We start from the raw sequence: 24,648 nt of genomic DNA, 5'->3' as shown, positions 1-24,648 counted from the left end.
CGTATGGATACATGCAGTATATGAAACTATTTTAGCAGAAATTTTTCCTGCTCATTGCGTGAAGATATCCTGATATGGCACAGGTTTCATTGATTTTTTTATTTCACATTGAGGAAATTATTGTCGCTGTTATGTTTGCTTCAATTCCAAGTTGACATATCTGTTTATATGCAGTGTTCGAATTTCCATATTTAATGAATGTCAGTTTCGCTAAGTGGGAAGCGAACTCGCCGACAAACTTTCTGGTCGTGGATTTGTTCTCCCATCGAGAACTGCCACCCTGGTGCAGCTCCGGTACGGGCACTGCAGAGAGTGACGTAACTACACGTAGTCATGTAACCCTTTGGATTGGAACGTGAAGCCAGCTATTTTGTCTGTGGACATTAAAAAAAATTGTCATGGCGTGGGGTCGGAGTGCAGAACTTGGGGATTTTCTTAAATAACCCCAAATATATATATATATATATATATATATATATATATATATATATATATATATATATATATATATATATATATATTATTTTCATTAAGGTACATTTTTTTATTATATTAAAAATGTTTTCATTATATTACATTAAAAAAACAAAGTTTTGTACTAATTATTTTATATTGTATAAAATTGCTTATGTTAATTTTTTTTTAATGTCATTTCATTTTTTTATTCACTTGTCGATATTACTTCTCGTGCAACACAATGTCTGACACCATGTCACGACATCAAGCATCGCACCACGACATCGAGCGTCATGACACGATACCATGATCTCCGGCACCTATCTGCAACACCTAGAGTACCACCACAATGTCTGGTGTGACGCTATATCGCATGCCCTATTGCACCGCAACGTTGTGCGATGGCACACGCGATGTCGCAGCACACCCCGTCGATATGATTGATAATCTTCTCTATCCACACTCCATTCTTACCATTTCATAACTTGATCTCCATTCTTACCTCAAGCTTTCGATACAATCTGGCATCCCACATTGTTCTCCAAACTCTCTGCCTATGGCATCCAAGGATAACTCCACATATGGCTTATTGACTTCCGCCAGTCATGAAGCCAACTTGTGACTCTCAATGGAATCCTTTCATCTCCTCTCCCTGTCAAAGTGGACTGCAGCCTCTTCCCTCTCTTCAGACCTTGACAAAATCACAAACTGGTAAAACACCTGGAATATGCCAGTTAACCCAGACAAATCTCACACTCTCACTTCCTCTCTCCGAAATGACGCATCTACTTTCTCAACAACCCTTTCGAAGAAGTTCAGTTGTTCAAAGCCCTGGGTCTCACGATCAGTCATGATCTTTCTTGGGCAAACTGCATTTCAAAGTTGGCCTTCAAAGCCAGTCGCCGACTGGGTATTCTCCATCGTGCATTTGTGGTATCCATGAAAGTGGCCCTTTCATGTATTTCCAGAAGTAGGAAAAAATCTATGTCGTATTTAGGAAAAAAATCTATGTAGTATTTAGGAGAAAACAAGTGGAAGGGGCAAAAGTGCACCATTTTTGGATTCAATCAGTTATTTGTCGATAAGGTAAACTCCAATATTTGCTCCATACTCGCACTGCACCATCCCGTCGCGTTAATCAGAACATTGTATTTGGGGATAAAATGAGCTATCACTGCTTTGTGTTTCCCATCGTTTTGCACTCCTGCCTGAATAAAAACATTGTTTTCACATTCCCTCAAGGAGATGGAGGATTGAAAACCTAGGGGCAAACCATGACGCAAGTTGGGAAGAGAAATATCAAGCTGCGAATAAGATGTCCATTCATCTTCGAGTAGACTTGCAACGCAAACGTTTTGCACAAACCAATCGGACTCACAAAAAGCACCGGCTCTTCCTTGAGAGTTCCCAGGAAATGAATGGACTGAAGATGGTGAAACACTCCGAATCTACCACATGAGTGGCCACCATCACTTTACCGAGAGACCGACAGGTTTTGGTGGAGAAGTGGTCACTGATGATATGGTGATGCAAATTGGTTTGCACTGCCTCACAGACGCAAACCTTCATTTGATTTTGATGCCAGCAATCCCCATTTCAACTAAAATGTATTTCAGGAATATTGGTAAACTGTGCATCAAACCGTGTATGGAAAGGAAGGGAAACTTGTCATTCAAACCTCAACCCACCTCCACACCAGCATGCTGAGCCTCATTTTGTGATATTTTAGTGATAATTTATGTGCTTATTAATTTTTATATGGAAAATGATAATTTTGTGTTCCTGGGTTTGGTTATCTGGGATAGACCCTATTAGGAGGGGTGTTCATAATGTTCTGTTATCGAGATGCTGACAATGCGCCAAGCTACGTTAAACAAATACTCCATCGAACTATATACACCAATACCTCACTTTGTGCTACCCAAAAGGATGCTGATTTGTTATAGAGCTCTTTGTCCTGGATAATTGTTTTTCCTAAAAAAAAAAAACAACAAACGAGAATGGCACTTGGGAGAGGTCATACCTCCTGAAGGATGAACAGTTTACGTTTAAGCCGGATCTGCATCTGGACCTGAATCAAAACACAGGGCGTTTCCAAAATATTGATACAACTTTGACTTCCTGCCATTTCTTTGTTTTATGACCTTTGCCGTTTTCCTTTTCATTGTTTGGTGGTGTTATCATGGTATTTGTTCCCTGGGATTTCTAGCTCCTTAGCTCAACTATGCCATTGACAGTGAAGCAGAAGACAAAAGTGGTGGCTCTGTGGTATGAGGCTAAATCATATGTAGACACCAGCTGGAGGTTCTGCTGGGAATACGACCTCATAACATGTGATGGACCCACAAATTGTGCCATTTAACATATTGTGAAACATTTTGAGGACAAGGGTACAGTGCACAACCACAACAAGGACAGTAGTGGTAGGCCAGCACCAGCAACCAAGAATCAAGCCAACATCGACACTGTGTGGGATTCTGCTGTGGACAGTCCCAAGAAGTCGGACCGCCAGCGCTCATGGGGGCTTGGCATCAAACCAATATCAGTCTGGTGTATCGATCCTCAATAAGGAACTGAAGCATTTCCCATGCATCATCTCTATTAGGCATAAATTGAGTCAAGATGACATGAGAAGCCTTGATATGTGCAATTGGCTCAGTGACAGGATGGATACCAACTGTCCTGCCACACTGGATGATCTGAAGCAGGAGGTGTCAGACTACCACCAAGCAGTGCCACATGAGACCGACAGGAAAGTTGGACAGAACGTTGGAGTCAAGATCAATGCCTGTCTGAGGGGCACACATCGAGAACATCAATTATAAGGATTTTGTGTAAATGCCAATTTCAGACGTTGGGCTCTCACTAACTCGAGCAATAACTTCCTGCAATAGCTATCAGTGATAGAAAATACCATGTCATAAGCTTTCAAGAAATGTTTGGTTCACGTTCCTGAGGCTTCTGTTTCTTTGTAAATCAACATTTAAAGTTGCATCACACTTTTTGAAACACCCTGTAGAATCGCCTTGTTCTTGTCACCTACCCAACCTGTCCAAACAAACAGTTTTGTCTGAATCCATACAGAACTTATTGAGATATTGTGCTTTATATCATTTTTAGCTCTATCTCTCAATGGTGAAGAATCACTAAAAAATTCTAGTAGTTGGATCTGGATCCGGATCTTTACCAAGATTGAAGCAATTCTTCCATGTCACACACCCAACGTGTCCACCAAGTTTAATCTGAATCAGTCTACAACTTTTAGAGATATCGTGCTATAAATTGTTTTTGGCCCTCTCTCTCAATGGTGAAGAATCACTTAAAAAAATTATAGTCGTCGGATCCGGATCCGGATCTTCACCAAAATCTAATCAATTCTTCCTTGTGACACACCCAACCTGTACACAAAATTTCATCCTGAACCGTTAACAACATTTTGAGATATCCTGCACACAAACAAACAGAAAGACAAACATACAGAAAGGGGTGAAAACATAACCTCCTTCACATTCGGTGGTGGAGGTAAAAATCAAATCAAAAGCAATCACTGAAAACGTTTAAGTACCACTCGCGTTAATACCACTGATTTTGGACCAATGATGCAGAAATCAAGAAAATGACCAAATACCAAGATCTCAAGCATGAAGTGAAAAGATCCTGAAAGCTGAAGAATGCCAAAGTCGTACCAATGATGACGAAGAACCTCACATATATATTACAAACCATCCCTGGGAATATCATGACAAACGAACTACAGTAGGAAGCCATCCTGGGCTCAGTAACGATCATGAAGAGAGCCGTCGGCACAAAACTTTGCAAACAGAAAACTTCACAGCTTGGTCCATGAATCGCGACCCCTTACTGACATGAAGGTGGATACTTTGAACCTGACCTGGGAGGACTCCATTCCACATTCTGAAACTCACATATGAAGATGCATACACACACACACACACACGCACACACGCACACACACACACACACACACACACACACACACACACACACACACACACACACACACACACACACACACACACACGCACACGCACACGCACACGCACACACACACACACACACACACACACACCTCAGGTGGGCCGAGGAAGGACTTTGCATGATGGAGGATTCGCAGTCGGCGACTGGCTTTGGAGGCCACGTTGGAAATGTGGCTTTCCCAGGAAAGATCATGGCAGAGAATGAAACACAGAAGCTTGAAAGAAAGGAATTCTTCCTGCAGATCGTTGAGAAAGTAGATTGGGGGGGGGGGGGTGTTTCCAAATGGTCCTTTCGGAGAGACATAGTGAGAGTATGAGATTTGTCAGGATTGAAAGACATGTTCCACGTGTTGGTCCAGTTTGTGATTTTACCAAGATATGCGGAGAGCGAAGAAGCTGCTTTTTGCCAGTCTGATGGATGGAAGATGGTACGGCAGAGGGTGTAGTCATCAGCAAAGAGATAAAGAGGATATTCCAGAGTCGGAGAGATCTTTGATGAAAACCAGAAAAAGAACAGGGCCTAGAAGGTTACCTTGAGGAACTCCTGCCTGGACAGGAAGAGGGGATGAGACAACTCTATTTTGGGCCACATGTTGGCTGCGACAGGAGAGGAAGTCTGTGAGCCATGGTGAAGATGGCCTTGGATACCATAGTAAGAGAGTTTGGTGAGCAGGGCAGGGTGCCAGACTGTCATAAGCCCGCAATATGTTGAGGGATATGGCTCTGATTTCATATCTGGCATTGAGGACCTCCATGCATTGTTGGGAGAGCAGAAGCAGCATATCCCGGGAAGTGACCTGGTCTGAAACCAAATTGATGATCGGAAATCAAGCCATTGGAGAAGAGGGAAGATTTCATGTCTGAAGTGATGATGCATTCCATAATCTTACCGATGGTTGGGAGAAGGCCGATTGATCTGTCGTTGCAGGGATCTGTGTTTGAACCTTTTTCATGCAGGGCGGTAGTGTTTGCTGATTCCAAGCAGATGACAGATGATCTTGAGCAAATGAGAGGGTGAATAGAACAGAGAGAGGGTGAACAAGAGCAGAGGAGCCGATTTTTAGGACACGTGGGCTGGTGCCGTCTGGGCCGGTTGCAGAATCTGAGTCGAGGTTTGACAGCAAGCTCTCATCTTTGTCAGAAGAAAAAGACACAGAGTCCAGGGACAGTTTTTTGCGAATGGGTAAGGTGGGTACAGAAAGCGATGGGTCTTGTCCACAACATTTAGATGCAAACACGGAGTTTTGGCATTCAGCCTTTTCCCATGCGGTATCAGCAGTGCAGCCATTTGAGGTATGGGAGGGTATGGACGGAGAACATACACCAGAAACAGATTTGATTCGATGCCACCAGGATTTGGAGGAAGGAGACAAGTTTGATAGTTCAGACTTGAGATGAGAAAGATGTTGTTTTCTGGCTCTCCTGAGGGTAGATCCACACTTGTTCCGAGCTTTATGGAATCAATGACCGATGGAATGAGTTCAATCAATGACCTCTTTGGTGTAAAGCCTGACTGCTCTGGACGCTGGTGCTCAAGCAGATGGTGGCGAACCCTATCAAGAATTATCCGAGCAAATACCTTGCGCGGCACTGAGAGCAGCGTCACCCCTCGGTAGTTGTTGCAGTCTTGGCGATCACCCTTCCCTTTCCAGAGAGGGACAACAAGGCCCCTCTTCCAGTCAGTTGGGATGATGCCTGTGTTCCAAGCAGAGCACAAAACTGCATGCAACGACACAAGTGCAGCATTTCCACCAGCCTTGAGCAGTTCAGCATGGATGCCACAGATCCCTGGAGCTTTACCCCATTTCAACCGGTTCACCGCAGCATGCGTTTCCACAAGCGAAGGTGGACCACAGTTAATTGGAGGGTCAGCATCAGGGATTGTAACACCCTTGACGTCCAACTCGACAGCTGGGGGATCAGCCTGGTACAACCGCTCAAAGTAACTGGCCCAGCAGTCCTTCACTTCAGGCTCCTCTTTCAAGAGCCTACCACTCTCTGCTCTAACTGCAGTGCTCCAAGGGATGGGCTTGGATGAACGCAATGCGCGAATTTCCCTGTAAGTGGGACGAGAATCACCTGTCCACAGGTGATGCTCTACCCCCTCATAGATTCCTCGCACATAGGCCTCCTTGTCCACCTTTAGTGCACGTACAGTTTTATGCCTCAGCTCCCTGAACAGCTCAGCTCTGCCATTAAGCCTGGCCCTCCGACTCTGGTCAATGGTATCCAGTGTCCCTTGAGAGACAAAATTCTTCTTTGCCCTGCGGTGAGTTGCAAGACATCCACCGGCAACATCAAGGACGGTGGTCTTGAAGGCACTCCACAACTCTTCAGGACCCCCCAAAGCACCCAAACACCCCAAATCTCCACTCAGCCTGTTCGCAAACTCCTCAGCTACTTTCTCATCCTTGAGCTTGCCAAGATCCAGCCTCGGCTGGGATGGTACCATTCTCCAGGATTTAAGGTGCAGCTTTAGAGTTGCTACAACAAGCCGGTGGTCAGTATTGAGGAACTGAGCACTCCCGTAGACCATGTAGTTCTTAATCATCCTCCAGCGACCGTCAGCGAGGACATGGTCAATCTTCTTTGCCACACCGCCAGCGTTGGAATCCCAAGTCCATCGAGGAGCTTGTGGGCGCTGAAACCATGAACCAGCCACCCTAAGTCCATGAATAAGTCCATGTATAAGTCCTTTCCATATATCTTGTGAATGAAGGGGAAAGATGCCTTGCATGGGACTCTTTCAGTTCGACCTCTTATACCTCATTAACCTTTAGTCCTTGCAGTTCTTCCACTCCTTTACTACACCCCTTTCTCTCACTCGACACACGCAAGCAAGCACACACACCAACCAATAGAAACCAAACAATTGCGCTGCGAGTGCCTCCTGTGGCATTTGCATGCCAATTTTACATTCAAAACTGTGCGCCAGTTCTCAACTGCCATTTCACCTCAGTCCTTCATTCCGCTCACCAAACGATACCATGCTCACCATAACCACTTTATCCGACTATAAAAAAATCCCCGCAACAACCCATGCTTACATTTTCAATCACAAAAGCGACCATTATTCACAATCTCGTTGCAAGGAATTTCCACTTCTTCCCCACAACGCCACGTTACAATCATACCTCATAAAAATGCTACAAAATATTCGCACCAATCTACTACAACCGCCACAACTACCACATGGTCATCAAACACTCACCATAGACTCAGTAGACACGGTGGAGACGTAGGTTGGGTTATTTTAGGCATAACTCGAAGCGCGAACGTGCGTTGGAGCTCATTTATGAACCTATGGGTGGCGCAGGGGTTTCCCTAAAATCCTATGTTCAAATGAAGGCCAGTGCACGTTCGGGTCCAGAAAGCACTTTGAAAAACCACGTCCCCATGTAAAGATTGGTAGCAGTTGTGGGTGGCTTGTTGGCAGGCGACTGAGCCATTTTTCACCTTGAGGGCCTGGCGAGGCTTGGCTATGACCGCTATGGACCAATAGGGGAGCTCAATTTCGTTAGAACTTCTTTTGATCCGATTGTTGGCTCCTCCCCTCGTCCAGGGCTTATAAAAAATATGTATGTGGTTCATTCTGGGTAGATCGTTGGGGATAGAGACTATTGCTGGAGCAGACTATCACCGGGAGCAGATCGTCGAGAGCATTGCAGGAGCAATTATCGCCAGACATCAAACCTTGCCTGGGAGAAAGGTGGCACAAGGACAAGAGTCGACTCAGTATGATCAGGTGTGGGGTCACGCATTGCTGCTGCTAGCCGGGAATGCTCCATTTCAACGTCACTCATGAGGTTACAACGACGCTTACACATGCAGACTCTCATACGGCATACAATAGGATCCTTTCTCTCATGCATCTTTCTTCTTCCATCTATCTCTTATCTACTGTGGATGCAAAAAGAGCAATCAACACGGGCAAGCCTGACCAACTGTTCTTCTCAGAACAAAACCCAAGAGTGAACTAAAGAGCGAACCGAACTGACCTGCACCTCACATTTATCCTCTTACATTACGCCGCACCATGGAAAGGTGTGCAAGACTACAGGGAAACTTAAATCATCAACTTTATGATATACACTTGTACTAAAGCCATTCTGTCCAACTCTAACCAACACATCCAGAGATGCAACAACTGTACAATCATTACCACTCCTGTTTACAATCAGGCTGTCTGGATAAACCTTGTGAAGCTGCCTAACAAAAACATTTAGAGTTAACCACACAAATATCATCTATGTAATGACATGTATGAAATAATTTTTTTTAGCGAATCCTAAAAAAATGTTCTCAATCAATTTATGCATAAATGAAAATTCACAGAATATAAGAAAATATTCTCGAGTAGGGGGGCTGCAATTTTCACCCATGTGAATACCTTTAACCTGTTGAAACATTATCCCACAAAAAAGACACAAAAGTATAAAATATAATATAAATAGCATCATCCATAAACTTCTGATTATCAAAACAATGAAAACTTGAGTATTTTTTTTTTTTAGAAAAGAATGCTCTATCAAACCTGCCACATAAAAACTTATTAAAAGAGTTTAAAACCTTGTCAATTACTTCAAAGAGTGAACCCCTCACGAGCATTGAATCCAAATTTGTATATAAAGTTGAAAAATCAAAGACTTCAACTGACTTGATATTGAGGCATCTAATTCTCTCTAAGAACTCTAAAGAAGAATGAATGTTCAAGAAAGTGTTAATACCAGAATTCTTCTCAATTGCTAAACAATATTTCCTGAACTCTCTAACAACTTGTAATCCTGAGTTCAAGATAACCGATACCTGTTTGTATTGGTAGAACACTGCCTGGCACCCACTATAAACCTATACTTGTACGGGTTCTTATGAAGCTTAGGGATCCAGAAAAGCTGAGGAATACAAAGATTTACCTCTTTACATTTAATACCGAAATTATTAACTAAAACCTCCTGATGCTCAGAGATAATATCTTGGGGTGACTTTGACAAGGAACATATGTGCTATTTCCTATACCAGTGAAAGTAACCAAATCAATGCCTAACTATCTAAATACATTTTTTTACAAACCAAAACAAAATTATTCGCAGCTTCATCCACTAGAGCGATTACGTATCGATCATGGAGATCCCGAATGTCTTTACAAATACTCGGCTTGTTCAACACTGGTTTGGACTGACCAAGTAAAAGCAAGCCCTAACTTCTACAAAAATTAATCCCATCATCCAGGACTTCCAGAACTCTGTTAAACCATACATTAACCGTGTCTTCAGATATTCATCAAGAACTTCATGTTGATTTAACCCTTATTAAGAGGACTGAATGGGACAATCGTTTATATATATATATATATATATATATATATATATATATATATATATATATATATATATATATATATATATATATATATATATATATATATATATATATATATATATATATATATATATATATATATATATATATATATATATATATATACATACATACACACACACACACACACACACACACACACACACACACACACACACACACACACACACACACACACCTTACTCCAGCTCACTGACCTCATTGAAGCTTTGCTTCACTGTTGACGAGCACAAAGCCAATTTATCTGACATGGCACCTGAGTGGTCGCATGATGTACCGTGAATCCCACATGCTATTAAATCAGGATTATCACTACATTAGGTCTCCAGGAATCCCAATTAAACCCAACCTCAGTGCGGCAAAATGGTGGGAATGCAAAGCACACACAGTCTTAAGAAAATAAGTAATTTCATTGCACACAAGGCAAACAGCAAGAAATACCAACCACAACGACAGAAAGAAATCACAATTATTTAAGACTAACTTTACAAATAAAAAAAATACCATTCAAGGCCCACACATACAACAGTCAGGCACACTGAACTGGGCAAGTTGGAGGGAAATTGCAAGTGGTGAAGCGACCTAACGTGTTGGATACAGGGCTGACTCCAGGTAGAATGGCAGGAGAGGAGGCCTTGAGAGGAAGCAGGCAAGTATGAACACGAGGGTCGCTTGTCGCAGCTGCCAGTTAACAGAGCAGCAAGCGAAGAGCTATGGAAAGTGTGTTACTGCATGCAGTTCATACTCCCCTCACCCCCCCCCCCCAACAGAGCCAGCCATTACCAATGATAACCAGGAATCGGCTGAGGCCCACCTCGCCCATTTTGACAGACAGCTGCGGGGGGGGGGGGGGAGCTTTCTGTTTACGTGGGTGGAAGGAAAACAAATGCCACATCACCACTCCTCACTTTCCAAGCCTCACCTAATTTGACTGAGAGAACATGAGACAGGACATCCTTAAAGCCGCTGTCACACCTTGACGATTTAGCCAGCGTATGCCGACGTATGAAAAATTTGTCTAAAATGCTGGCACACGTCGAATACGTTATGGGTAAGTTTTGTATACGTTAAGAGCACGCTGGCATACTTCGTAGTACGCTGGTATACGTCGTAGTACGCCGAGCTCGTCGACAAATTTTAACATGCTCAAAATTTTTCGACGTATGCCAGCGTATGATTCACATGTTCCGCATACGCTGGCCTTAAGTTGTAGGCACATTACGCGATCGTTGACACACGTCGACACACCTTACTTGTAAGTAACTCATAAGTCGAAACACGTCGAGGTAATGTTTAGCGTCGGTGTTCCAGACTCCATGGTTTTTTTTTTCTTCTGCATGACGGTGATGTTGAGACTTCGATTTGTAGTGCGGTTATAATATAATATAATTAATAGGCTGCCTCTCAACGATTTAAATCATAACCGCACCAGAAATCGAAGTCTCAACATCACCATCATACCGAAGAAAAAAAAAAAACCATGGAGTATGGAACACTGACGGGTTCCTCCTGTGAACCCCATTTTTATATACCAATTCCCCTAAACGCTGCCAATACGCCATTATACGGTAGCTGTAAGTTAGTAACACGTTCAATAAGTTCCGTGGTCGTCCGGAAGACGTCAAATACATCTCCAGTAATCCCCCGCTCAGGTTCACCTATCGCACCCCTGGTTCATCGCGGGTTTTCCCTTGGAACCTAACTAATTTTTTCTGCGGATTCCCCCGGTATATCGCGGTAATAATATATGAAATATAAATTATTTAAGCGATAAATTATAACGCGTGATGCTCGACCATTCACACAACGCACGAGACAAAGTTTTGCTTGTGAACTTAGAATATTTTCTACGTTTTTTTCTCCAAGCCCTATGATGCCGCCCAAACGCCCTGCACCTTCTAAGGCTTCTGGCAAGGAACCGAAACGCCAGAGGAAGGTCCTGACGCTCCAGGAGAAGGTTAAAGTGCTCGATGCTTCGGGAAGGAAAAAGGTTTGCCGCAGTTGGACGAGCACAGCCAAACCGACCAGACTAGACAAGTCGATATGGGGCACCTAGAACCCGATCATTGCCAAGCCGACCAGACCAGACGAGCGATTTTTTTTTTGGGAGGCATCCATTCATTGCGGATTTTCACTTCTCGCGGGGGGTTTGGAACGTTACCCCCGCAATAAACGGGGGATGACTGTACATACGTCAATATGCGTTGGAGATACGTTACTCATAGGTTCAAAGCACGTTACTCAAAGGTTAGAAATAAGTTTCGGGTACGCTAAACATTACCTCGATGTGTTTCGACTAATGAGTAACTTAAGAGTAACGTGTGTCGACGTGTGTCAACAATCACATAACGTGCCTACAACTTATGGCCAGCGTATGCGGAACATGTGCGTCATATGCTGGCATACATCGAAAAATTTTCAGCATGCTTAAAATTTGTCGATGTACTTGGCGTACTACGACGTATGCCAGCGTGCTTCAGCATGCTTTAGCCTGCTCTTAACGTACACAAAACTTACCCCTAACGTATTCGACGTGTGTCAGCGTACAAACAAACGTCGGCATACTCTGGCTAAAACGTCAAGGCGTGACAGCGGCTTGACACTTCGATGTCTAGTGTGGTTATGGTTTGAATTGTCGAGCCGCAGCCTTTTAATAGGCTACGCCACGTGATCGTCGGCGATACGCTGCCACGCGCTATGCATAAGTTAGACTATCGTTGAGCACAAGTTGTGAACGCCGAAAACACGCTAAGCATTCGTTGGTATAAGTTATCTATATTATCGAAACGTTCTGTGTACGTTACTAATACGTTATGCATACGTCCAACTCATTATGAATATGCCCAAAACTGGAAAAAAAACATCAATAGTTCAGCATACGCCAGCGTTTTACATACATTTTGATACGTTGCCATACGCTGGCTAAAATGTCAAGATGTGGCAGCGGCTTAACATCTGTATATCTAAACACATCAGGCCCATCACTTCCACATCACTTCACTGTGAATTTAGACATTTAGACTGGAACACAAAGATAAATGACATGAAAATGGACGTTCATATCCAGTTGTGTATGGGACAATGTTTTGGAAATATTATGTTGGTATCCTAGATGGATATATATATATATATATATATATATATATATATATATATATATATATATATATATATATATATATATATATATATATATATATATATATATATATATAATTATTTTCCGTTCATTAAAATTCTAACACATTGCTTATTTAGACTGTCCTCATGTTTCCTTAGGACCATGATCATCTTTCCCCATAGTGATGATCGACTTGCCCCAGGGGTGGGTCAAGTTGAGCATTTCGACCACAAATTTTGAATTGCCTTTTACAGACATTCAATGATCTCGAATATTCTCGAAATTGGGCAGTTACTTGGGGGCAATAGATGGACTAACGAATGGCAATTGAATGATGTTTGGCTGGCAAATCATCTGACGCCAAAGCGGACAAAACCAAAAAAGGGACCATCTTGCCCCACTCTCCCCTATATCCTTTTTGCCATTACCACTCAATGGTGAAAAATCTTTAAAATTTATCGTATCCGGATCTTCACCCAAATCGAATCAATTCGTCATTTTCACACAACCAACATGCCCACCAATCCATTCAGAACTTTTTGAGATATCGTGCTCACAGACAGACAGACAGACAGACAGACAGACAAACAGGGGTGAAAACATAAACTCTGTCCACCTTCCATGGCAGAGGTAATCGTTATTGCTCTAGCTGCCATCTTTGATGACGTCATTAATACCCTTTAATTTTGTGACTTGTGCCATGAAGATAATCTGACAATAATGTAATGCACCAGTTTAATGATATTAAAGTTTTTTGTGGTTCAGTCAGATTTCATATTTTTGAGCATTTGATTGCCCACATGACAGCATCATAATTTTCATGCATAGACTTCCGCTGTGAAACCTCAAAAAGCAAGAAAACAAAAAAGGAAATTGAATAACGCAAAGTGCACATTGCTAAACTTTGTAATTATGACTACAATGTTCTTTCATATATTTTTTTAAAGCTGCATACCATAAAGGTGCATGCGCATCATTGCAGCTTTGGCCCTGCATAGTTGTCCACTTCATGCCGTGCCACGTTCAATGTCACTTGCAAGTTCCAAAGCTGGACAGTCAATTCAAGGCTTTTTTTTTTTGCTGACATTGACCTCAGATCTTTTTCTCTGCGAAATTCATTCAGTTTTTCATTGAAAGCTCTTTTTGACATCTGCCCAATTTCTACACTCGTGCACTCATGCACGCGCACACACACACACACACACACACACACACACACACACACACACACACACACACACACACACACACACACACACACACACACACACACACACACACACACACACACGTCACAAAAATGTTTCTCGAACCTCTCCACTTCTACAACATCTCTCATCATTGACAGCCCTCCGAGATACATCATACATTCTTCGGATAAAGACATTTTCGCAACACCATACTGATATTTTCCCGAATAGATGTATTGTAAGCTTGGAGTGTTTTTGTTCCCTAGTTCTAAAACTTTTCAACTGCAAAATCAAGCGGACAGCTGTTGTCTGTCATGGAAGAACTTCACTCAAAACGTCTTTAATAAGGACAGAAGAGAACACTTAGACATAGGAATAGGCTGTTTCTTACCATCATGTTTACAGTTACAAGCGTGTTATCTAGCGTACTGTGACTTCAAAGCTCAAACACATTACATTTCCAAACACTGATATTTACATCGGTACCTCTTTATGCCAATTTAATCCCCCATCAGGTTCTAAATAGCCACTATGCAACCATGTTGTCTAACCCTGCAAAATGTCTACTCAAACAACATGGTTCTTAATTTGGTCTTCATGTGCTTGCCTATCATACTGTTTTAATTGTAACCCACAGCAAAGCGAAAAGCGGGGTTAAGGCTTAGGTCACATTTGCTCTACGGTGAGGACATGGCGGCCATACGCCCTCTGAATTGACAGAAACGTGCGACTGCTGCAGAGAAACTGAGGTGGCCTCAGGAAGGCCCTACACCGTTTGGCTATATTTTACAGGCGTAGGGACGCCGTGGAATTATAGCGCAGAGTTATAACTTTTTTTCATTTCTACGTTCGCCGTAGCAATTCGACAAGCCAAGCTATGGCATAGATGTGTTCCACGTCGACCGTACGTAGGGCGTACGGTGGGCTTGCATTATTCGTGCAGCTGCCGTAAACTCTTCTCAATGAAAAATGAATTTTCCCAACCCCCCAAAAATTACGGCGGCCACACTATTTCCACGGTCGCCGTACGGTGGCCTTGTGGTCTGTGTGACCACCTGCGGGCAACGCTGGGTCGACACACGGTTCCCCTACGCCCGCCATGCACCTACGTAGGCCTCCGTGGCAGTCTGTGTCGACTGTGCGTCCACCGTGCGCTACCGCGAGGGATCGGAGTATAGGTGTTTGCCTATAGAGTGGTACCCCCAGAATCCCAATTTAATTCGCTCCAGGAGGCTGTTCGGATTGCAAAAAGTTCGGATTCAAAAAATATTTTCCCAATAAGAAATAATGGAGTGAATTAATCCGTTCGTGGACCCAAAGAAAACTCACTTTCAAGAGACTTTAAACTGAAATTACCCATGTTTAAGGTAAAATAAGATGAGTAAATGACCTTCGGTGGCGGTGTATTGTATGTAAACTGGTACAATCACCACATCCAAAGGTCCACACAGGCTCGAGCTCCGGTTCCGATCGCTCGCGCAGTCTGCGAGCGCTTCCCCCAGGGGAGCTCATCAAACATTATGCCCCCAGAACCACAATTACTTACTTTCATCAAACGCATCGGGCTGACGTAATCATGGATATTCCAAATTACAGCCGGTTTTACAGTCCGTCACACCACGTGATCAGATTGCTCTTTTTGTTATTAATTAAAACACAAGATGATTAAAAACAAACATCACAAATGAAGGTGAAAACACGAGGTAAGGCCTAGGTCACATTTGGCTCCGCGGCCGGAGGGTCTACAAAATGTTCGAGCACTAGCAATTATGGGGCGGCCGCAGTATTTCCACGGTCACACAATGTGGACAATGTAGCGGTCACTAGAGAGGTCGTTGTCGTGACAAAGCATTAATCTCTCGGACTCGGCTCTTGTATATACAAGATCCGGATTGCCTTAAATACTGAGCACATGTACACATCCTCACATAGACGGTGCCTTTTGACAGCGTCTATCATGAACTTTTAAATATATTCGGACATTTGCTTTAAAGTTTCGAAACGTTGACGTTACTATTTTAAGATTATTCCAATTATCGTATTGTAATTTCGTAAATACATTATATGTTTCGTAAATACACGATATATCGTAAATACGTAAATATATTATGACGGGTTTCGCTATTGGCTTAATGAAGGCACGTGACGAAATATCGGAAGTTGTTGTTTTTAAAAAATAATTTTTTTTTTTTTTAAGCCGACAAAACCTTTAGGTTTTGGACGCTGCTCTTGGACACATTTGTCCTTGTTATTTTTCGGGTAGCAAGGTGCCTGCAAGGTGACCGCAGGAGGACCCGAACCGAACGTGCGGCCAGACGGACGGTAACGAATGGGTTAATTTTTTATTTATTCATTTACATTTTTTTTTTACCAGTTCTTTTGTTTCGGCTTGTCGAATTTCTATGGCGAACGTACAAATGAAAAAAGTTATAACTCCGCGTTATAATTCCAGAGCGACCTTACGACCTGCAAAATATAGCCATACGGTGTAGGGCCACCCTGAGGCCACCTCAGTTTCTCTGCGGCCGCCGCACGTTTCTGTCAATTCAGAGGGCGTACGGCTGCCGTATCCTCGCCGTAGAGCAAATGTGACTGAGGCCTAAAGTATCGATCGACACGCGAGAGATGCTTTCACGAGAACTTCCACCGACGAACTGAATGAACAAAGCGCGAAGATGCGGCTCGAACAGGTGGGGGAGACACGTGAACAAACATGAACGCTTCGTTGTGTTTGGTTTTTTAAAATGTATTAGGTTAACAAAAAATTGATCGGATTCCAATTTGTTCAAACAATGGGGTGTTCAGATTCTGGGGGCACCACGGTATATTATATTTATAGTATATTCAGTTATATACACTGTTATATTTTTATTTCAGTAAAAAAAAGAACTGGTATATATACCCACTGGTTACCATCCGTCTGGCCGCACGTTCGCCTTAGGCCCCCCTGCGGTCGCCTTGTGGGCACCTTGCGTCTGCCTTGAAAATTATATGACCGCCGCAGCGACGCCCTTGGGTCACCGTGCGACATCAAATCAAAGACCGTACGGCACCCTCACGTTTTCGGTCTCCACGATTTCTAAATACGCCGTGCGGCTACCCGAAAAATAAAAACATATGTGACTGCTACATTGTGTGACCGTGGAAATACTGTGGCCGCCGTATAATTGCTAGTGGCCACAGATTTTGGAGACCCCACGGCCGCCGTGGAAAATGTGACCTTGGCCTAAGCAATTGGTTCACTTTGTCTGTCCTTCTGTCGACAGATGTCAGTTTATGATCGAGGGACAACTTGATTTTAATTGAACGTTTTATTTTGAACACGAATCGGAACAAGAATTGGAAAACGAACCTGCCGTTTAACAATACTTTGGCAATTAATTCCCTCTGACCACACATGTGCGGAGAGGAGTGAGATCATATTTTCACTCTGTCTGCCTGTCTGGTGCTCAAACGTAACAGAAGATCATTCCAAACAGGAAATGTACTGTCGTGGGGCAACTTAGCATAACAATTGTGCATTTTGTGTGGAAAGCACCAAATTTGGCACACTAGTAGCCTATCATATTATGAACAGATTTGGATATTGGGCCATCTCAAAATTTTTGATGGCAGTGGAAAATGGCTGCCACAGCCATCAGCAGCTGAATTTGAGATGGCCCAATATCCAAATCTGTTCATAATATTGTGACGTCCATGGGACTTGAACAGTCCCGCCAACGTAGAATGAGCCGAAACGATGGAGGCGGTTTATTTATTTATAACCCAAACATGGCGGTTCTAATCGCTCTACCGCGAACGGGACGAGGAAGGTGGCACGAGTCACTTTTCACTGAGTTGATGATGTTTATTTGTTTTTATTATTAACCAGAAATAACAAGACTCGGCAAGAAGAGGGATCCGGGGCGATTCGACGGGATGGTGTGGGATCGGGCGTGGGGAAAAACACAGACAATTCCAATGAATATACAGTTCTCAATCCCTCTAAGGCGCCAAGCACACACACACACACACACACACACACACACACACACACACACACACACACACACACACACACACACACACACACACACACACACACACACACACACACACACAAAACGTAGCTATTTCTGGTGGTCAGGCTGGACCGTGGTGTGGACGCAACTGTCCCTGGATCGGCGTCGGACGAGCTGGCCTTGCTCTCGTCAAGGGGGCAGGAGAAACCGTGGTGCTGTTGACCTCCTGGTCTTGGCCCAAGTCTGCTCACAACCGCCAGGGAACCAGTTCTGGTGCCAAGCCGCGAGCAGGAGAGGGAGGCAGGTCCGCCTGCCGTTCGACCCCATACTCCGAGTCAGCAGAACCCCATAGCCAACCAAAGCGAGGCACGAGGCTCGGCAAGGCTCCCAGACATGATCAAGAACACGATCGATTCAGCACAACAACCAGGACGCTCTCTGCCGCCACAGCTTCCACACCAAAAAAAAAAAAACGATCGTTCTGGTTGTAATCTTCTTCTTCTTCCTTTTCGACCCCGAACAGAACATTTTTATCCTCCTGCCCTCGTCACCTCCAATCGAGCCGTTTATTGGCCCACCGCCGTCGCCTTCTGCCAATCGTGATCACGGGGCGGAGCCATCCGCTGCACTGTCCTGTGACGTCACGGCCAGTCTCCAGAGAATACCAAAAGGGGTTTACGCAGACACACTTACCCTATCCCGTGTCCCTATCTAATTACGTGACAATTATCATTTCCCCCCTTGAAGAAATGAACATTTACTAGACAATTTATCACCACTGAATTGCTACTTATTACATCGAGATCCTGGTAAACTTAAACAGCATGGCATACCCAATTAAACATCCTAATTACCCTTTGAATGCATAACCCCCCCCCCTCAAACGTAACAACATGATAGGCTACTAGTGTGCCAAATTTGGTGCTTTCCTCACAAAATGCGAAATTGCTATGCTATATTTAGCTAAGTTGCCCCACTACTGTTTTTTAAGGACGACATAAAGGCCACAAACAACAGGCACAAATAACTCATGTAATGTGTTCAATAAGGTGGTGTAAAGGCAGTAAACTTCCAGAACAATTTTTTTTTAATTTCGCCTTTACAATCGTTATTTATTTAAATTGAATTATATGCTTGAACCCTGTGGAATACAAATCGCCCTTTCAGCACTTTTAAAACCCTATCTGTTTAGCAGTATTTGGACAAAATATTACCGCATTTTACATCATCACGACCAATCAAATTTGCCGCTCAGAGACACCACCAATGTCTTTGCTTCTCAAGACAGCACGGGGTGACGTGTTCTTTGAACTCTCCACTTTTGCTTCATTGTGATTTTTACTTCTGATGGTAAGCTATTCCTTGATCATAAATGTACAAAGACGTCGACTTATTTACTGCTGATACCGCTCTTACACTTCTTGAACATCTCCAATTATTCGCTCTTTCTTTGGGGCTTGCCCTCGGAGGTTTTATTCCACAGTCTTTCACTAACCGGCTTACCGGACTGGGCGTTTCACTGAAGGTGGCAGGAATTTGTAATTTAATGTTCAGGGTGTTGTCAAAAACTCGCTGACTCATTTTATACTTTTCTGTACAAGATTGAGGCTCATGGAAGAGTGAAATGACAGGGTAAAATGGAAACAAACTAATGATAGGGCCACAGTTAGATGCAAGATTTAAGGGAAGGAAGGAACAGGAAAAGAAAAGAGAAAGGAGAGGAGAAAACGCAGTAATGTGAAAGTATAAAGGGTTGCGTTAAGTAGGCTTGATGTGGATAGAAATTAATTTGGATAGGGTGGTGGTGCACCGCCTGGTTGAAGTGCTGGAGTGAAGAGCGGGATCGAACAGCCTTAACAAGGCAGTTACACAAAGGAGAGAATAGAAGAGCAAGTATGTGGATGTCGGCAGTAAGTCTGGAAGCCAGTGGTGTATACAGACCTTGGCATCAAGGGGGGCAAAATCCTGCCAACTAATACATCTTGGCAGGGAAGTCCATTTGGCCAGATGTTACCCTTATATTGCATTTTCATTTCGCTAGATGTTATCCTTATTGTTCTCAACCATGAACCACCTCGGCCGCAGCAAAATCAAACCCATATGGAATGAGGACATTGATTTTGCTCTCTGTCGCAATTTTCTATGTCTTAACGATCTCAAGATGTATTATATGACATTATTGATATCCATTCCATCCATTGGGACCATACTTTGTTTAGAGCGTCGATGCTGCCGAAGCAGTTTCCTTGGCTATTGGGCACAATCCTGGACGGGTCACCAATCCGACGCAGGATACCCGAATGACTCGGTCATCCCAGCAAGCTGGTACTCATTTCGCCGACCTCGGAAGGATGGCAGGCTGAATCAACCCCCTATTGAAGTAATTCAGCGGGCAATGAGGCTTGAACTCAGGACCCTTGGATCCCAAGCCACCACCCTAACCACTAAGCCAACACCAGGCTTCATTATTAATATAGCAAAGACAAATTCAGCTTTGAACTGACCTTTACATTAAATATTTGCATCTTTGGCGTATTCTGGAAAAGTTGTCAATCACCAATGAGTAATCTATTCTTGATGCAAGATCCTTTTCAATGAACAATGTCATTGTTGGAAGTCATTTCTCCAGTCATTGTGGAGTGAAGATGATTCTTGATCAGTTTTACCTTGCTGAATGATTGATCGCTCAGCTATAGCTGAATAAATTGGTGGTGTGTCCAAGATGCGATGGTCTGTTAAGATTGGCATAAGCACGCTCTAGTGTGTTCTTTATTATGAATTTCAAGATGCCTCAACGCTCACATTGTGTTGCATGCTTTATTTTCTACTTCACAAGCCACGTCACGTAATCGAAATGGAGATGTGCGTGTGTAATTTGTTGGGCATTCTATCTTGAGCAAACACCGAAACATTCCTTGCTTAAGATGACACGTGACAGGGGGATTTTCTTTTTATCATTAAGTCGTGATTGTCGTCACAAAATTATATTGTTAGGAGCTTGTTGGCCGGGTCACAAGTGGACTCTCTCGGACCCACTTCCCGACCTCTGACCTTGAAGCCGACAAGCCGCAACTAACTCTGCAGCATGATAAGTTGCTAAGAAACGACAGACAGTCTAAAATGACTAATTCTAGTAGAGTCCTCACATCCAAATCCCTCATTACCTCCATGGAGAATTATTTACCCCAGGTGAGGACTGCCCTCTCAACGTTTCCACGATTTATTGCTTATGACGGCCGAGTGATTTAATGTCAGCAGAAATGTTGGCTACCGTTTACTGCAGCAAACCAGTGGGGAGAAACTCCCATCTACTAATTACATACTACGTCTAACCAATGGAGAAAGAGACATCCGAGCAGGTTGGAAATAACAGGTCTTGTTGAAATCAAAGCACATACTTACAAGGATGTAGTGTCAAACAAGAGAAGATCTTAACCCCGAGCACTCAAAAGCCTTTGGACATTTGACCTCAACACTAAACAAAGACAGAGGTGCCTTGGACATTCCTGGAAATCAGATAAGGAAAGGTGATAGACAGAGGGATGAGAAGTAGGTGGAGGTAAGCTGTCGACCACAGCCTCACCCACATGTGAGCCAGATGGCTCATGTGTAACGAACAAGGTGTGAGGTGTAGGTGGGAGATGAGGTGTGGTGTGGTGCAGTAGCATATAGTGCAAGTCAATGAGGTGTATATGCAGGCAGATGTGAGGGTATACGGTGAGTGTGCTCCAAAGATGTGAAGGAGAGAAGTCAGTTCGGAGGATTCCTTGGTCAGTGCGTATCCCACTTGGTGCAGCGTTTGTTCCGTTTGATGCCGTGCTCATTCTGCTTGGTGCAACGTTCGTTTTGCTTGTTGCTTTGGGAACTCGGTCAATCTGGCCAGGTCTCTCTCTCTCCAGGACTCGGCATGTAAACTCTTTGGACTCAGAATCTTTTGGAACATCAACTTTCTCTTGCATAACTCTTTCAGGATGTGAACTCCTCCGAGATCTGAACTCTTTCAGGATCTGAACTCAGCACTTAAACTCTGGAACTCAGCACCTGAACTCCAGAACTCAGCACACCACAAATTGCTCAGACAGGCTTTTATTGCCCTTGTTCCTGCCTCCACTAAGGTCTGCCTTTTGGCATCCCACAACGCCGATTGGTTGACTCACTGCGATACAGCTAGCCCAATTAGTCCCAGGCGTACAGTCGGTGGGGTGGCGAGCACAACTCCAATGATGCCGATGGCTCGGGAGTCTGACAATAAAACTGGGAGCACTGAAAATGCCGCGATGACGATTGAAGCGCTGGAATGATGATTAAACGGTCCAAGTGCTGCTGAAATGGATTATTTTGAGAAGTGCTTAGAGAATGTTGTTCAAGAATGGATGTTTGACAATTTGGTTTGAGTATGGGTGTTTGAGAATGAGTGTTTGTGAATCATGAGTTTTGAGTATGCAGTTGGAGAATGAGGATGAGAACAATGGGGATCATTCTAACTACATTCACAATGCATCTTCTCCCTTCCACTGATACGAGGGGGAGGTGGATTTTAGCTCAACACAATTGTTATGGAGATAACTATGCGAGGGATCCCTTATGTGTTGTATGTGACCCCCCCAGGGTCTTACAAAACCGCAACAATATGTTCATTAAAACCTAAACGTTTATGAACATTTCTTCCTTATTGTATAAAATCATGTCTTCCTTATTCATATGTAAACATGTCTTCCTTATTGTCTCTGCCATCAAAGGTGGACAAAGGATAGGTTTTCAGCCCTGTCTGTCTATTTTTCTGTCTGTGAGCAGGATATCTCAAAAAGTTATGGACGGATTTGGATGAAATTTAGTGAATAGGTTGGGTGCGTGACAAGGTCGAATTGATTATATTTTGATGGAGATTCGGATCCAAATACTTGAACCATTTAAGTGATTAGTCACCATTGAGAGATAGGTCCAATACAATATATAGGTATAGCATGATATCTCAAAACGCATTGCTCTCCAAACTCCTTGCATATGGCATCCTTGCTAACCCCACTTTTGGGTTACTGACATCCTCTACTCTTGTGGACAATGTGTGGCTCCCAACAGAACCCTTTCATCTCCTCTCCTTGTCAAGGCTGGAGTTCCCCAAGCCAGTATTCTGGGCCCAGTCCGATTCTTAATCTTCATAAACTATTTCTCTGACTCTCTGGAAAATCCCTGTTATCGATTTGCCGATGACAGCACCGTTTGCTGTGACATCCCTCATCCTTCAGACAGACAGGCTGCAGCATCTTCCCTCTCTTCAGATTTTGATAAAATCACAAACTGGTCAAACACTTGGAATATGCTTTTCAGTCCTGACAAATCTCACACTCTCACTGTCTCTTCGAAAGAAGTCTGTCAAACCCTCCTATTTACTTTCTTAACAATCCTCTTGAGGAAGTTTAGTCACTCACACTACTGAGTCTCACTATCAGCTATGATCTTTCTTGGGTAAATCACATTTCAAAGTTGGCCTCCAAAGCCATTCACTGACTGGGATATCATCCGCCATAAAAAAAAGTCCTTCCTTGGCACACCTGAACTCCTATCCACAAGTGAGATAGTATTCATAGAATAATTACCTTGCGCAGTCAACGGTTTTGGAGATGTAGAGGTGCAACGTTTTTTGGTTTTTCCAAGATGGTGCCTGTACCACATGTCCTATGACATCATGATTGGCATTAAAATATTTTACAGGAGGAGGCACTCCAAAGGTGTAAATTTCGTGTTCATCAGACCAAAAGATGTTTAAAAAAAAATTCACAATGATCCGATAAGTGTTGTACTTGTCGAATTATGACGTCATAATGAAGGCACTGATGACATCATCATTAACATATATTATTCCCCCTTGGGGAGTAGTTGACAATGAGCCAGGTCTTAATTTTTTCCATGCAGCAGTTTCGGAGATATAGAGGTGCAACTTTTTTCGATTTTTTTTCCAAGATGGTTCCTATACCACGTGACCTATGACATCATAATTATCATTACAAATTTTTTATGGGAGGAGCTGCTCATATTCTCGAAATTTTGTGTCCATCGGACTAACAGTTGCAAAGGAAATTTTTTTTTCATACTGATCAGATCAAGCATTGCACTTGTTGAATTATGACGTCATAATTAAGGCATCAATGACATCATCATCAAAATATCTTATTCCTCATTGGGAGTACTTGACAATGATCCATGCTTCAATTTTCCATTGAGTGGTTTGGGAGATATCGAGGTGTAACCTCTTTCCAAGATGGCATCCGTACCACGTGAACTATGACGTCATAATTATGAATTAAAAAAAAATATTGCAGGCAGAGGCACTCCTCTGGTAAAATTTCGTGTTAATCACACCAATGGTTGCCAAGAAAATAATTTTTAAAATGCAGACATGCACGCATGTATGCCAAACGTACGCACTCTCCCAACCGAATGCCTAATCCTGCTTTTCGCTTTGAGAGCGCAATACAGGGTACCAAGGCCTTCATCCATAGCTT

The 24,648-nt window shown here is 43.2% G+C and overlaps 1 long non-coding RNA gene across 2 annotated transcripts in view; it reads left to right on the top strand.

Moving 5' to 3' along the window:
• LOC147011116 (uncharacterized) overlaps positions 1-24,648 on the top strand; it is a 173,531-nt gene that overhangs the window by 104,320 nt on the left and 44,563 nt on the right. The gene's annotated exons all lie outside the window — the stretch shown is intronic.

The sequence above is a fragment of the Eptatretus burgeri genome, chromosome 16 (genome assembly GCF_056783735.1).
Source record: "Eptatretus burgeri isolate ZD-2024b chromosome 16, Ebu_testis_v1, whole genome shotgun sequence".
Taxonomy (NCBI): domain Eukaryota; kingdom Metazoa; phylum Chordata; class Myxini; order Myxiniformes; family Myxinidae; genus Eptatretus; species Eptatretus burgeri.
Note: the sequence above shows the minus strand (reverse complement) of the source record. Positions and strands in the feature narration are given on the sequence as shown.